The sequence below is a fragment of the Lagopus muta genome, chromosome 7 (assembly GCF_023343835.1).
Source record: "Lagopus muta isolate bLagMut1 chromosome 7, bLagMut1 primary, whole genome shotgun sequence".
NCBI classification, from domain to species: domain Eukaryota; kingdom Metazoa; phylum Chordata; class Aves; order Galliformes; family Phasianidae; genus Lagopus; species Lagopus muta.
The window spans coordinates 19,035,963-19,048,498 of record NC_064439.1 but is presented as its reverse complement, the minus strand read 5'-3'; the positions used below and the strand labels follow the sequence as shown (position 1 = coordinate 19,048,498).

The following is a 12,536-nucleotide window of genomic DNA, read 5'->3' as shown; positions in this document are numbered from 1 at the left end:
ACTATACTTAGGTTGTTGTCTTTACCAACCAGATGAATTTCAGAAACAAATTAACATGACAGATGAACTGCTGAATCACAGCCTGAACCTCTGATTGACCACCTGAGGCAAGCAATGAGTCAGCCCTGGGAGCACAGGTGATAACAATTCTCCTGTGCTACTGGAATGGGTGAAGGCTGGCTCCATCTCTCCTAGACCCCATTTAAGAGCTGACTACCACGGCAGAAAGATCTGTTTTGGAGGTTGCTCTGCTTGGAGTCTTCTCAGTGAGCCTGAAACAAGGGTAAGTTTTCCATCCAGTCTTATTTAGTGTGATAAGCTGTTTAGCCAAACTTTCCTGTATATTTCTTAATTGTAGCATGTGTATATTCGTTGCTTACACAACAGACAATAACAGCAGGTGGTGACATATTACATAGAAATAGCTGCTGTAGCTGGAGTATGTTACATTGCCGGTGCTCAGAATATTGATAAATTCTCACCCTTTTCTGTATGTGGCCACAGTACAGTTGTATCAGTCCAGATAACTGTTTTTCTTCACCTAATTGAGATGTGTTCTAGCCAATATCAGGCATGCTGATGTGTCTGCCCCATGCTCATGAAATCTGCATCATTCAGTGCCTCACTCCGCATCCCTCATCTTTTTTTTCCACTTTTGGATCCAGACTCCATCTCAGAGGTGCCCATATCCTTCTTGTGTACAAAATAGCTATTATCTATCTCCCTGCTTAGGAGGATGAGAGAAAGCAAATGCAGCTAGAATTGAAGATTGGGTGCTGAGAATATCCTCTGAGCACTGACCAGCCATGGGAAAGACAAGGCAATTACAAGTGCTGTAAAGCAGAACACCTTTAGTGAAATGCCTGCAAATGAATTTTTTTTATCCTGAATACTCCCGTGACCTAAATGTGTGTATTTGTTTCCAAGATCACAAGTGTAACAGCCTTTTTTTCCCAAGATTATTCATTATTCCCCAGCTTCCAAGAAATACCTTAAATATCCTTTTTTCTTTATTTTCTACATGCCTTTACATTCCCAAAATGTATCTCATAGGCCAGAGTCCACATGCTTTAAGGGGTTAGGGTTTTTTGTTTATTGGTTGGTTTTCTCCCCAAATTAAATATTAAGTGATTCAAAATAAGAGAATGAAGGTAGGGTGTATGAGAGACTCCATGTTCTGCTGAGTTCACCTGCACTTCTTAATTTCCTCTTAATTACTGCTGGGGAAATGCTGCCTCAGGAAAACTTTCTGCTTTCTGAAACTCCTGTTGTTCCTTTCCTAAAAGTCAGGGGGATTGGAACCTGATGATCCTTAGGGTTCCTTTCAACCCAGGCTGTTCTATGAATCTATTCATCATGGAGGTAGTTCTCATGTATTAAAGTAGGCTGAGATTATTTTTTATTCTTACTTGTTTTAGATAATGGAGGTGCTGCAAAATAGAGATGCTAAATACAATTTCTCAGCTGACAAAATTTTGTCTTACAAGAAGGTGACAAAAGTTTCTGAAAATAAGACATAAGAAATTAATGCAAGAAAATATCGCTACATGGGGAACTGGGAGTAGGAAAAAATGACCAATAAATGAATAATTTAAATCTCCTTTAGAAGAGAAAAGAAGCAGTGAACTGTTTAATTATTCCAAAGGGAAAGGAGACCCATTAATTGGTCTTGGCACAGTTAAAAGTACAAACATTTCATCATGCAGCATTTTGGATGCATTCAATTTTCTTACTTGAAACAGCTGTAGTCAAGGTTCCTGATAGCTTTTTAAACTAAAATCTCAGGCACCTGAGGAGGGAGTGGGGGCTTTACTTTGCAAGCTCTCTCTTAAGAAGGATTTTTCTAAGGAGCGGTTCCTTGCTGCTGCTATTTCATGTAGTACTGAGCAAGTTCAGCAGGGTTGTTTCTTGCTGTAGAAGAATGATGGTGGAGTGTTCAAAGAGCATCTAACAAGAAGTGATCACAATAGCCCTGGTGAAGCTAAGGTAACTTGTGGTATATGTTTAATAAAACTGTGTTATCTAGAAGCTCAGTTCTCTTAAGCTAAAGGAGAGGCTTGGGGTGGCATGCTGATGGATTTGCTCTACTGTTTTCTGTTTCTTCTATTTGTTTTGATCACTATCTCCTGTTGCTTTGGTTTTTCTTAATAGCTCCTTCTTCAGGGTTGCAGTAACAAGTCTGTCCATGACACAATGTGGATGTAGGTTTAGTCTGTGGTGTGCTTTGTTTGCTGTATAGGTACAAAGAGATCTTAAATTACCCTGTGTAACTACTGATATGTTCTGGAATTATCGGTCTGCCGGAATGAAGCTGTCAGCATTAAAATGGTGGTTATTATATTCTCTAATGGGGTACAAGGTGACTGCTCTTATTGCTCTGGTCTGTAGTGAAAGTGTTTAGGGGGGAAAAAAAATTATTCTATATTTGGACTTCTGGAGACAACAAGTTTTTTTTCCTCTAATTGAAATAAATTACTGAAACTCATTGCTGTTAATAAAACTTAATCAGCATATTAGAGGTAGTGCATATATCTTGTTTTAATCTTCTTTCTGATCCTCTGTAAAGAGTTCTTTTAACTACTCTCAGTTCTTTCTCTTTGTAGTTGAAGATGTAATGGTCAAATATCAAAGTATAGGCGTACTCTTTCCTTCCTGAGGAGTTTGTCAAAATTTTGTGCAGGAGTTCTACAGGCTTTGGAGGACTCCTTGTCTGCAGGATCCCATAGTCAAAGGGAAAAATTCTCAGATGCAGGAGCCAGTTCTGAAGAATCTAAGTAGCTTTTTCCTTCCGATGGCCTGTAGTTCATAGATCCATACATCTCTTTGGGAAAATGTGTAGACAACAGTACTAATTGTAGTACTGTAGACTTCTTTCAGTTTCCTTCAAGCACTGATGGGTGCACAAGCTTCAGTAACTCAGATCCAAAGTCCTACTTGCTATTTGTGTCTACGGTGATTCTGTGAGAAAGTATTGTCAGAAGAACACCCACAAAACTTTGCGGAACTTTGCAGCACTTGTGACATTGAAATGCTATGGTTGTATCAGGAGAGTCAGGGTCAGAGGATGTTTATTCTTGAGGCAAATGCAGTGAAAATTCTATAAGTATAGACTTTTAGAGGCTTTGAAGACCATTGTTTGTCTTTTTCTGTGACCCTGAGGCACTCACAGGTTCAATGTTTCATAGATTTTGGTGGAATGGAAATAGTAACTTCAGCCATTTCTTTCTTTCTTCCAATGTCTTGATATGAACAGGCTTATATTATGCCGAAGGAAGCCAGTGGATATGGAGATAAAGAATGGGATTTATTGTGTTATCTGTACTGCCGTTCTTGCTGTCTTAGCTCTCATACTTGGCTGTGCCTGTGTAGCTGTGTGATGTGTAATCTTCTCCCTCTTTACATAATACTGCTTGGAGTCAGCATGCAGCAGCCTGGATGAGCCTGGCTGAAATACTGGGGACATCCTTCTCCCAGAGCCAAAGGAAGAGGTAACACATGCAGCAGGAGTAGTCTTTATCTTTGCATGTTGGGTGTGATCCTGCTCCTTGGAAGCTTGGGATGCTCAGTAACTTCATTCAGTCACATAACGCTTCTCTCTTCAGTCTTCAGATCATGATGCAAAAATCAATGCGAGGATTGATTGCTAGTGCTGCTGGAAGTTACTTTTGTTTGCTTCTCTCAGGAAGAAGGAGAGGTGTCAATGAGAATTCTTATTGGCTTAATGAACTGCTGAAAAGTATCTATACATGCCTACTTCTTGAATTTACACTAGAAACATTTCTCTGAAGGGAAGTTCAGCTATGAATGTGAAAAAGAGAAAGCCAAGGAGGCTTAAAAAAAAATATATATTCATGTATCATCAAGTTTAACTTTCTTGTCCATTTTTAACAGTCAGTATTGCATTCAATCACAGACAGGCACAAAGAATAGAGAATTTCCAGGCAGACTCTGCAGGTATTATACCTTAATCTCTGTAGCATGCAATGAGAAATATTAAGGCTTTAGGACCTTTCTGAAAACACAGGGGAACAAAGTAAAGATGTGGATTATTTATTATCCATATTAGAACCTAATGTTAATGTATGCTAAGCAAGTGACAAAGTTTCAACAGAAATTAACTGGAGCTATTGTTGTCCTCCATTATGCAATTCCAATTCTATTTTTGATTGTAATTTTTGTGAGATTAAGCTTAAGTCACTTTAAAAAAAAAGTGTGGTTTTTTGTAACAAAAATGCCCCAGGTTCATTTCTGCAACAGTGGAAAAATGGACCTACACAGGAAAGCAAAAACACCTGGCAGATATTGCAGCTGATATTTGTCAGCTAAATTTAGACAAATATATTTGTCAATGGTTAAGCTATTTACACTGCTGTAGTCAGCAAAAAACTAAGATGTAACACATGACCTGCTTCGCATGTCAACACTACAGCAATATGATCAGTGTCCTGCTCTCCTCTGACAATATTGATTTGAGTATAAAGAGTTGTTTGAGTGTAAAAAGAATCTTGGGTCATTAGCTCAGACATTTATATCAGATTAATCTCATACCATCATTAGTTTTCTAATGATGAAAATGTGATTACTGTACAGTGAGATATCAAGCTTGAGAAGTAGGTCCACAGGAGGAATGTAACAAGGTTCAACAAGGTAAAGTGCGAAGCTGGTTGCATTTGGGGGACACCAGTCCCAGGTATGTCTACAGACTGGGAGAAGGAGCTTAGAGAAGCCTTGCAGAGAAGGATTTGGGGGTTCTGGTAACTGAAAAGCTGGATGTGAGTGAGCAGTGTATTCTTGCAGCATGGAAGGCCAAGAGTATCCTGGGCTGCATCAACAGAGAGGGGTGGTAGCAGAACAAGGGAGGTGACTGCCCCTCTTCTCTGACCTCATGAGGCCCCTGTTTCTCGGTTTGGGTCTTGCAGAACAAGAAGGATGTGGAGGTGTTGAAGAGGGTTGAGAGAAAAACCACAGTACTCAGAGGTTTGGAGCAGCTCTCCTATGAAGAAGGGTTGCACGAGTTGGACTTCTTCAGCCTGGAGAGGAAAAGGATATGGGAAGTCCTCACTGCAGCCTTTCAGTACTTAAAGGGGGAGCTTATAAACAGGAGGGTAGACCAGCTTTTTATAGAGCCTGATAGTGAAAAGACAGGGGTCAATGGTTTTAAACTACAAGAGGGGAGACTTAGATTAGGTATCAGGAAGAGGTTTTTCTCTTAAGGCAGTGAGGCACTGGTACAGCTCCCCCAGTGGCAAGGGGTTGGGACTGAGTGGGTTTTAAGATCCTTCCAATTGAAGTGGTTCTATATATCTTCTTTTTTTGGTGCTTTAATTTTAGTTTTTGAATAGGAAGGCTTAAAAACAATCTTGGTTTACTGCAGTTTTGTACAGTTTATAATGTTTTGGAGGTTTTTCAGAGGAGAGAATAATCTTTAAAAATCTGTTGGTATTGTGGTTGGGTTTTATGTTGATGTTTCTTCTAAAATGAGGAATAATAGTTTGCTAACTTAAGGGGGGGTTTTGGGGACATTGTCTCATATTTATATGTACTGCAGAAAGCTGAGCACTCAATTAATGTACTGAAAGATCATGATTTTAAGTTGAGAGCTTATAAATCTGTGGCATTAATCAATACATAGAGAATTTCTGTATATCAGATTTAAAAATATGGGTTTTACTAAGAGAACTACCTAAGAATATTCTCTTGGTAGTGTGAGTCATTGGTACTAAACCAGAAAGCTTCATAACTGCTATATGAATCTGCTTTGGTACCAATAAGGGATCCATTTAACAGACTTGATTTCATAAGAAAAACGAAAAATAGAGTAAAACTAGTAAAAAGGTAATTTATGTTTCTGCCTTTATCACAGATATCGATGACATTGTAGTAGGTGGTTGCCAATTCAGAATAACATTGCAAATAAACCTTTGAAGTTTTGTGGCACGCTTACAATAACGATAAAATTGAATTGTTTGCTATATACACCAAACTTTCAGCATATCTGATCATCTCAAAAGTTAGAAGTGGATTTGATCCAGAAATCTAAGCTTATTTTTTCTTTCTTTCCTCTACTGTTTTTTAACTGAAATACACTCCCAAAAAATCTGAGATCTATACATATCTGCCTTTTATGATCTATATTTTAAATGTGCCTGGAACAAAGGCTGCACAGAAATATAGTAAAATGCAGGTGAGAAATATGCATATATTTGGTCAAACTTTGTTGCTAATACAAGCAAATGTATAAAACTATGAAGATAGAAGTAAAGAGTTTATTTTCTGATGGCTTCTTTAGATACCAGACCAGGAGGCTGGTAAACCCAAATTACCTGAATTTCAGTGAGAAATATAAAATCTGTGAAGAATAAAAGGTCTGAACTTCAGGTACAAAACATCTTTGTGATGCAATTATTACAGTTCTTGATACCTCTGTCCAGCTCTCTTGTCTTCAGTGTATGAATGGGAATGTAGATGCAAGGTGCTAAACTTCTATTTTGGATGAATATCTAAAGCTGAAAGAAGCCCTTTATATTGCCAACCTCTGCTGATGCGTGACTCGCTAGACCCCTGAAGAGCCATGGGGTTCATAGTATAATAGAATGGCTTGGGTTGGAAGGGACCCTGAGGATCATCAAGTTCCAACCTGCCTGTCGCAGGTGCTGGAAACCCCCCCACCAACCTTCTTGTTGGAAGGTTGCCCAGGGCTGCATTCAACCTGATCTTGTACATCTTGAGGGATGAAACATCCACAGTCTCTCTGGGCAGACTGTTTCAGCACTTTGCAACTTTCTGTAAAGAACTTCTTCCTGATATCCAGTCTAAACCTTCCCTACTTGAGCTTAAAACCATTCCCCTTTATCTACCTGAATATAAGAAGGAGCGGAATCAACTTTTTAATGTCCTTTTGTGAGTTGTGGACACCTATTGTACAGTGTGCTGGCACAGAAGGGGCTATGTCATTTGTCCTCTGAGGGCTCAAGTGCTCTTCTGAAGATAGGGGTTGAGCTGCTTGCTCTGCCATCCGATACAAGTCAGAACCCCATAAACGTAGAGTTGCTAGTGAAATAGAATGCAACCTGTCTTCCATTCCAGCTGTGGCTTCCTCTTTCCTCTAAAATAAATCAGACATAGGGGACATTAAAAGACTGACAGAAACTTATAACTAAAAGAGTCTTCCTTGAATTCTAGATCACTAATTCATGTTAATTGGTTATTCTGAGATTTACATTTGCCTAGCCATTATTTTCTGCTTTTGTCACTTTTCTGTGCAGTAATTTTTCTTTCTCATAACTTCTCTACTTTGCATGGTTGTATGAGAGAGAAGTTACTTTTTTTTTCTTAGATTAAAAGATAGCATAATCTCATTGATTCCTTTTGTTCTTGGGGGCTTCTGAAGATTTTAATGATTTTTTTTTTTTTTCAAGCCTGTGAACTTCCATGTACTATAAATTCTAGTTAATTTTATACTTTGTGTCATTGTACTTAATCTTTATACTGCTGGAACTGTTTCACTTGGTAAGAGGTACTGCTGATGTCAGTCTTCATCCATTGATATGCATTGCCAATGCATGCATAGCTCTAATCTATGCTCATGATTGACTAATCATAGTGTTTTTTTCTTATATGCAATATACCTTTCTCACTTTTAATAGCTTACGAAGCCATTTGGCTATTTTTACCTTGAAGTTAATCTCTGGATGGGGTAGCTAGCAGATCACGTTGGATCAGTTTTTCATTTGATAGTATTGCATTTTAGTAGACTGAAGTACTAAAAGTAATGACTGTTCTCTAAGGAAAAAGTACTCATGTAAGAAGGGAAAGTGAGATGAGACCTAGATGGAATAGTGATGGATGCCTGGAAATCTAGCCAGAAATGTGTTACAGCTTTGTGACAAGTTAAAGGGAAACAATGCACTGTTCTATTTCTCCAACTTCCATCTAAAAAGAAATGCAATGAGCCATAAAAAGAATTCTGTTGTCTTCTTACTCAGATGGAAAAAATCTGAGAATAAATGAAACCTGAGGAGCCCTAAATATTCCCTGTGTTATAATAAATATTTCTTCTTTTCTAGGCCTGGTTTTGTAGAGAAACAAAGCACTTACATTCACAGTACTAGCTAAACTCAGTGCCAAAACATCTAGCGCTTCTCATTACCTTTATGCTTCTCCTTTGACTTCTAGCTACCATTCCAGCAGCACAGTTAGGTCCTTGCTGGGATGTGCTAGTCTTGGGTGCTCAGGGTGTAAAAATGGCATTAAACAAGAACACGTGGACAAATGAATCCATTGCTGTCTGTTCACCTGTTGGTTCTTGCCTAATACGTTTGGACACTGTCCTTTTTCTTTGGTGTGGGAGGGTGATGAAATCTTCATAGGTAACGCAGTTTCTATGACTCCTCTGAAAACCAACATCCTGGTAGAGGATTGCAACCAGAGACCCAGAACTGTCCCTTCACTCAGGAGAATAATCACACCTTGAGGGATAGCTTTGATCATTCAACTCAGGCTGACAGGCAGTGGGGGGACAGAGAGGAAGGTAGGGGTGGTTGCAGGATTTTAAGTCAAGACCTGCTGAAGCCAGAAGGGTATCACTGTGGTTCCAGAAATCCTAATGAATTCAAGGACTTTGTTTTGAGGATTGTCAACTGTCTGAAGTTGAACAGGGTTGTTCTTAAAGAAGTAGTCTTTGAGATATGTGATTAGATTTGATTTCACTTCTTTCACTTCAGACATTGTAGGAGAGGGTAACTGAAGAATGTGTCCAAATGCAATCTGAAATTGCAGCCTGATTGCAAATATGTGAAAACCTTCACACTTTTTTTATACACCTTCTTTTTATGTATGTATTTCTTATTTGCTTTTATTTCATTTTTATTTTTCTCTAGTATCTATTCATGTTTTCTATTGCTTTTCCTGAACAAAATACCAGACTCTGTTTGCTGTAACTTACTCAGTAGTATGAGGTACCAAAGCATTATTTTTCTGCTATGTATCATTTGTCTCAGGGATTTTTTTTTATGCCTTCCAATTTCAATTTCTGTTATTTGCCATTTCAGTTTCCATTAAGCATTTGCTTGTCATATACTCTACAACAAAGTGCTCTTAAGTTTCAGGTAACATACGAACATCCCTTTCACCCTTCGTAAACAAAACAATTTCAGTATTCTCAGGATTAAACTCACTATTTTACCATTGCTAAGAAACTCTATAGTGGAAAAATCTGTATGCCAAATACTTTGTTACTGCACGTTTATTACAGGCAGAGATACGTATTCAATGTGTTTGTGAACTGAAGGAATTTAATCTTTATCCTAAAACCCATTTTAATCACAAATTCTAAACTTTGAGCCCATTGCAAAGCAAGACATAAAATACTGACCTGAATATCTTGTTTGCAAATAGCTACTGGAAAACTCAGTAGCAAGACTACTTGTTTTAGCTTTTTTTTTTTTTTTTTTTTACTTGTGTTTGGTTAATAGCAAAACAGAACATTAATCTTAGGGGTTTGAAAGCTTTCTACAGATATTAAATTTCTGAATGACCCTCTTTAAGTGCTGTAGGAACTATAGAGTTCTTCACTGGATTTAAGGGGTGTTGGGCAACATCCAAAATGCATTAAATATTTATTCCTTAAACAGTTTATCTCTAGCAATGTATGCATTCTGTCTTAGAAATGGAGGAAATTTGATGCACAAATAAAATATAACTGTACTCCTTAATGGCAGTTGAAGAGCCAGAATAAAGGGCTCAACTTGACTATTCAACTAAGGTGTCTTGTATGCTTTTCTTGAAGTAAAAAATTATCTGACTATCAGTGGGTAAATTAATTTGGCCTGCATTTCTTGCTTTATTTTTAGAATTATTGCATATGTTCATACTTTCAAACAAGCAAAGCGCTTCGTGGCAGTTAAGGCTACAATTTGGGCTCCATTCCTATAAAAGTTCTTAAACAGAATCATATTACAAAATGACGAAGTTTTATATTTTCAGCTTTGGTTTAGATGCTGTTGTTTCAGGGCTACCAAATGCTTTGGGTTTCCATAATAGCATTTACAATATGAAACAAAAGTTAATAAAGGTCTCGCATTCTCTAGTGTTTCCTGCTAGAAAAAAATTGCTTGTATTGAAACAGTGCTGTCGTTGACTGGCATTTTGCTGCTAGTGGAGTCATGGTGAAACATTTGGGTGCAGAATGTAATTAGGGTTTTTTCTGGTTATTACACTGTTTTTACAAATACCAAATACTACCAATCGTACTCTGGTACTTCTGCTTATTGTGAATTGGCATCATAATTCTACCAGATCTTGCCTGTGATTGCTTACCTAAATTTTGGCTCATTTGTCCTGTATGCTTTGTTCTTGTATTCAATAATGCACAATCATCTAAATTTTTTCCAAAAAAATGGAAACAAGGGTGACTTGTAAGTGCTTCAGTTAAAGAAGATGTTTCTTTCACTGTGCAGATATATTTGATATATCTTCTTTCAAAAGTAGTTTGTGCCCATATTTCATGTCAGTGCTTTTGATCTAAAAAATGTACTATCTATATTAAAGTTATATTTTTTGTCTGACTTTGGAAGTGTTCATTACAGCAAATTCCAAATTCAGTGTTGATGCTGCTCAAACTAGACGGTTATGCTAGATGACAAGCCTATGAACCAGTGATGTTATCACTAGCAAAGTTAAGTTTGTAAAGGAAAGTGCACATCTTAGTTTTGCTTTATGACAGGGTCTGGTTTTTATCTGTGATTTCCCTTCAGGGTTTTGTGGTGGTGAGTATCAACTTCAATTAGCATTTAGGAAATTAGTTTTGTAAGTTGAAGTTAAGCGTAAGATTTTTTTCTGTTTCTACCTCTCTGTATTACAGAAGCAATTTTCTAATTTATAAATAATGTGAGATGTTCTCTTATGCCACTCTCCCTGTATATGTGCCTTGCAAATAACTGTACTACTCTCTATGGGTTTTACCAAGGGGATAATTTGCTAGCAATTCTATGCTGGCAGATATATCACTGTCTACCAGGAGACATGAATATTACAGAAAAAACTTCAGAATAATTAATTTTAGAAATGGGTTAGCTCAAGGTTCCCAATTCTCTTGACTTTACTTTTTTTTTTTTTTTAAATTTCTAGTAAGATTTTTTTCATTGACAAGTTACAGGGACTCCATCTTTATGTAAAGAAAGGTTTATCTAAAAAACTAGAACAGTTTGCTCTTAAAGCTTCTTAAATTTTTTTAGGACTCTAAAAAAAGAAATGCTCTGAAGCACAAAAATGAAAAGGAAAATAGAAACAGAAGCATCATAGTTCTGATCATCAGTGAGGCTAACGTTTGGGAAGTTCTTGTTTTATTTTGTTCTCTCCTCAAATCAGCTAAACGTTCCTCAGATGCATGGATAAAATGTTACTCTCTTACTTAGTGAGCACTTAAATATTTAACCTATGACCTTGGCTTCTAACTCCTGTAATCAACATTTTGCCAAGTTTAAACATCAGTAGTTAAAATCAGCATAAATAACCTGAGCACTGTGAGACTTAAACTAAAAAGATTTAGAAGAAAAATAAACAGATACTATGTATTTGCTCAATGTTTTGAAATAGTTCAATTTTGTCATCTTCCATGAAAGAAAAGCGTATTTCATATGTAGTGATTATATATTTATTTTTGTCTTGCTCCAATTTATAGGAGGGAGATGAGGTTCTTTTAATATCTATATACCCAGCGTGAGATTAAGAAGCAACGGTTCATATGTTGTTCCATCTTCATGGTCCTTGCTCAGGACTTGTCTGGACTTGAACAAGTCCATCTGTGTTCCCAGCAAGCTTTGAGACACAGACATTGAGTAATATCTTAAAATTTTTTAAAGGAAATTTAGAGCATCAAGTGTGAATTCCAAAGAAAAAAACATGCTTAGAGATGTCAGTTGTGATAAATCCCAAAGTTGGTAAATGAATAATACTTTTAATTTCATTTTACTTGTTCCAAGAAGCTATTAAAATCTTATCAGAGTCAACACCTATGCCACTGGTACCCTGTTATCTCTGGGGGGGGAAAAAAAATTGTGGCTTAACCGTGAAATAATAGAATAGTGTGGAAGGAATCTCAGAGATCATCCAGGCCATGGGTGCGGTTGCTAACCACCAGGACAAGCTGCCCCAGGCTCCATCCAGTGCCTCACTGCCATTTCTCCCTGTTCTTACTTGTCCTATCACTGTCACACTGTGTACCTCTCTTATTTTCAGTCTCTCTTTAAGTACTGAAAGACTGAAATAAGGTCTTCCCAGTGCCTTTCTTATCCAGACTGAACAAACCCAGCTTCCTCAGCCTGTCATCATAAGAGATGTACTCCAGCCTTGTGATTTTTCTTGTGGCCCTTTTCTGGATCGATTCCATAAGTTCCATGTCTTTCCTTAACTGGGGCTTCTAAGCCCACTGTGCTTTTAGAAAAACAGCATTAGAGAGGAGCAAGTGGTGGAGCAAAAAATCTTTAAGGAATAAATATAGAGGAAGTTATCTGCATAATGGTTTCAATGCTTACATC

At 37.5% G+C, this 12,536-nt stretch overlaps 1 long non-coding RNA gene across 1 annotated transcript in view; it reads left to right on the top strand.

Moving 5' to 3' along the window:
• Positions 1-224: 224 nt before the first annotated feature.
• Positions 225-12,536, top strand: part of LOC125695692 (uncharacterized) — a 42,987-nt gene continuing 30,675 nt past the window's right edge. Inside the window, exon 1 of the long non-coding RNA XR_007378037.1 lies at positions 225-283. This is a non-coding gene — a long non-coding RNA (uncharacterized LOC125695692). The remainder of the gene's footprint in view (positions 284-12,536) is intronic.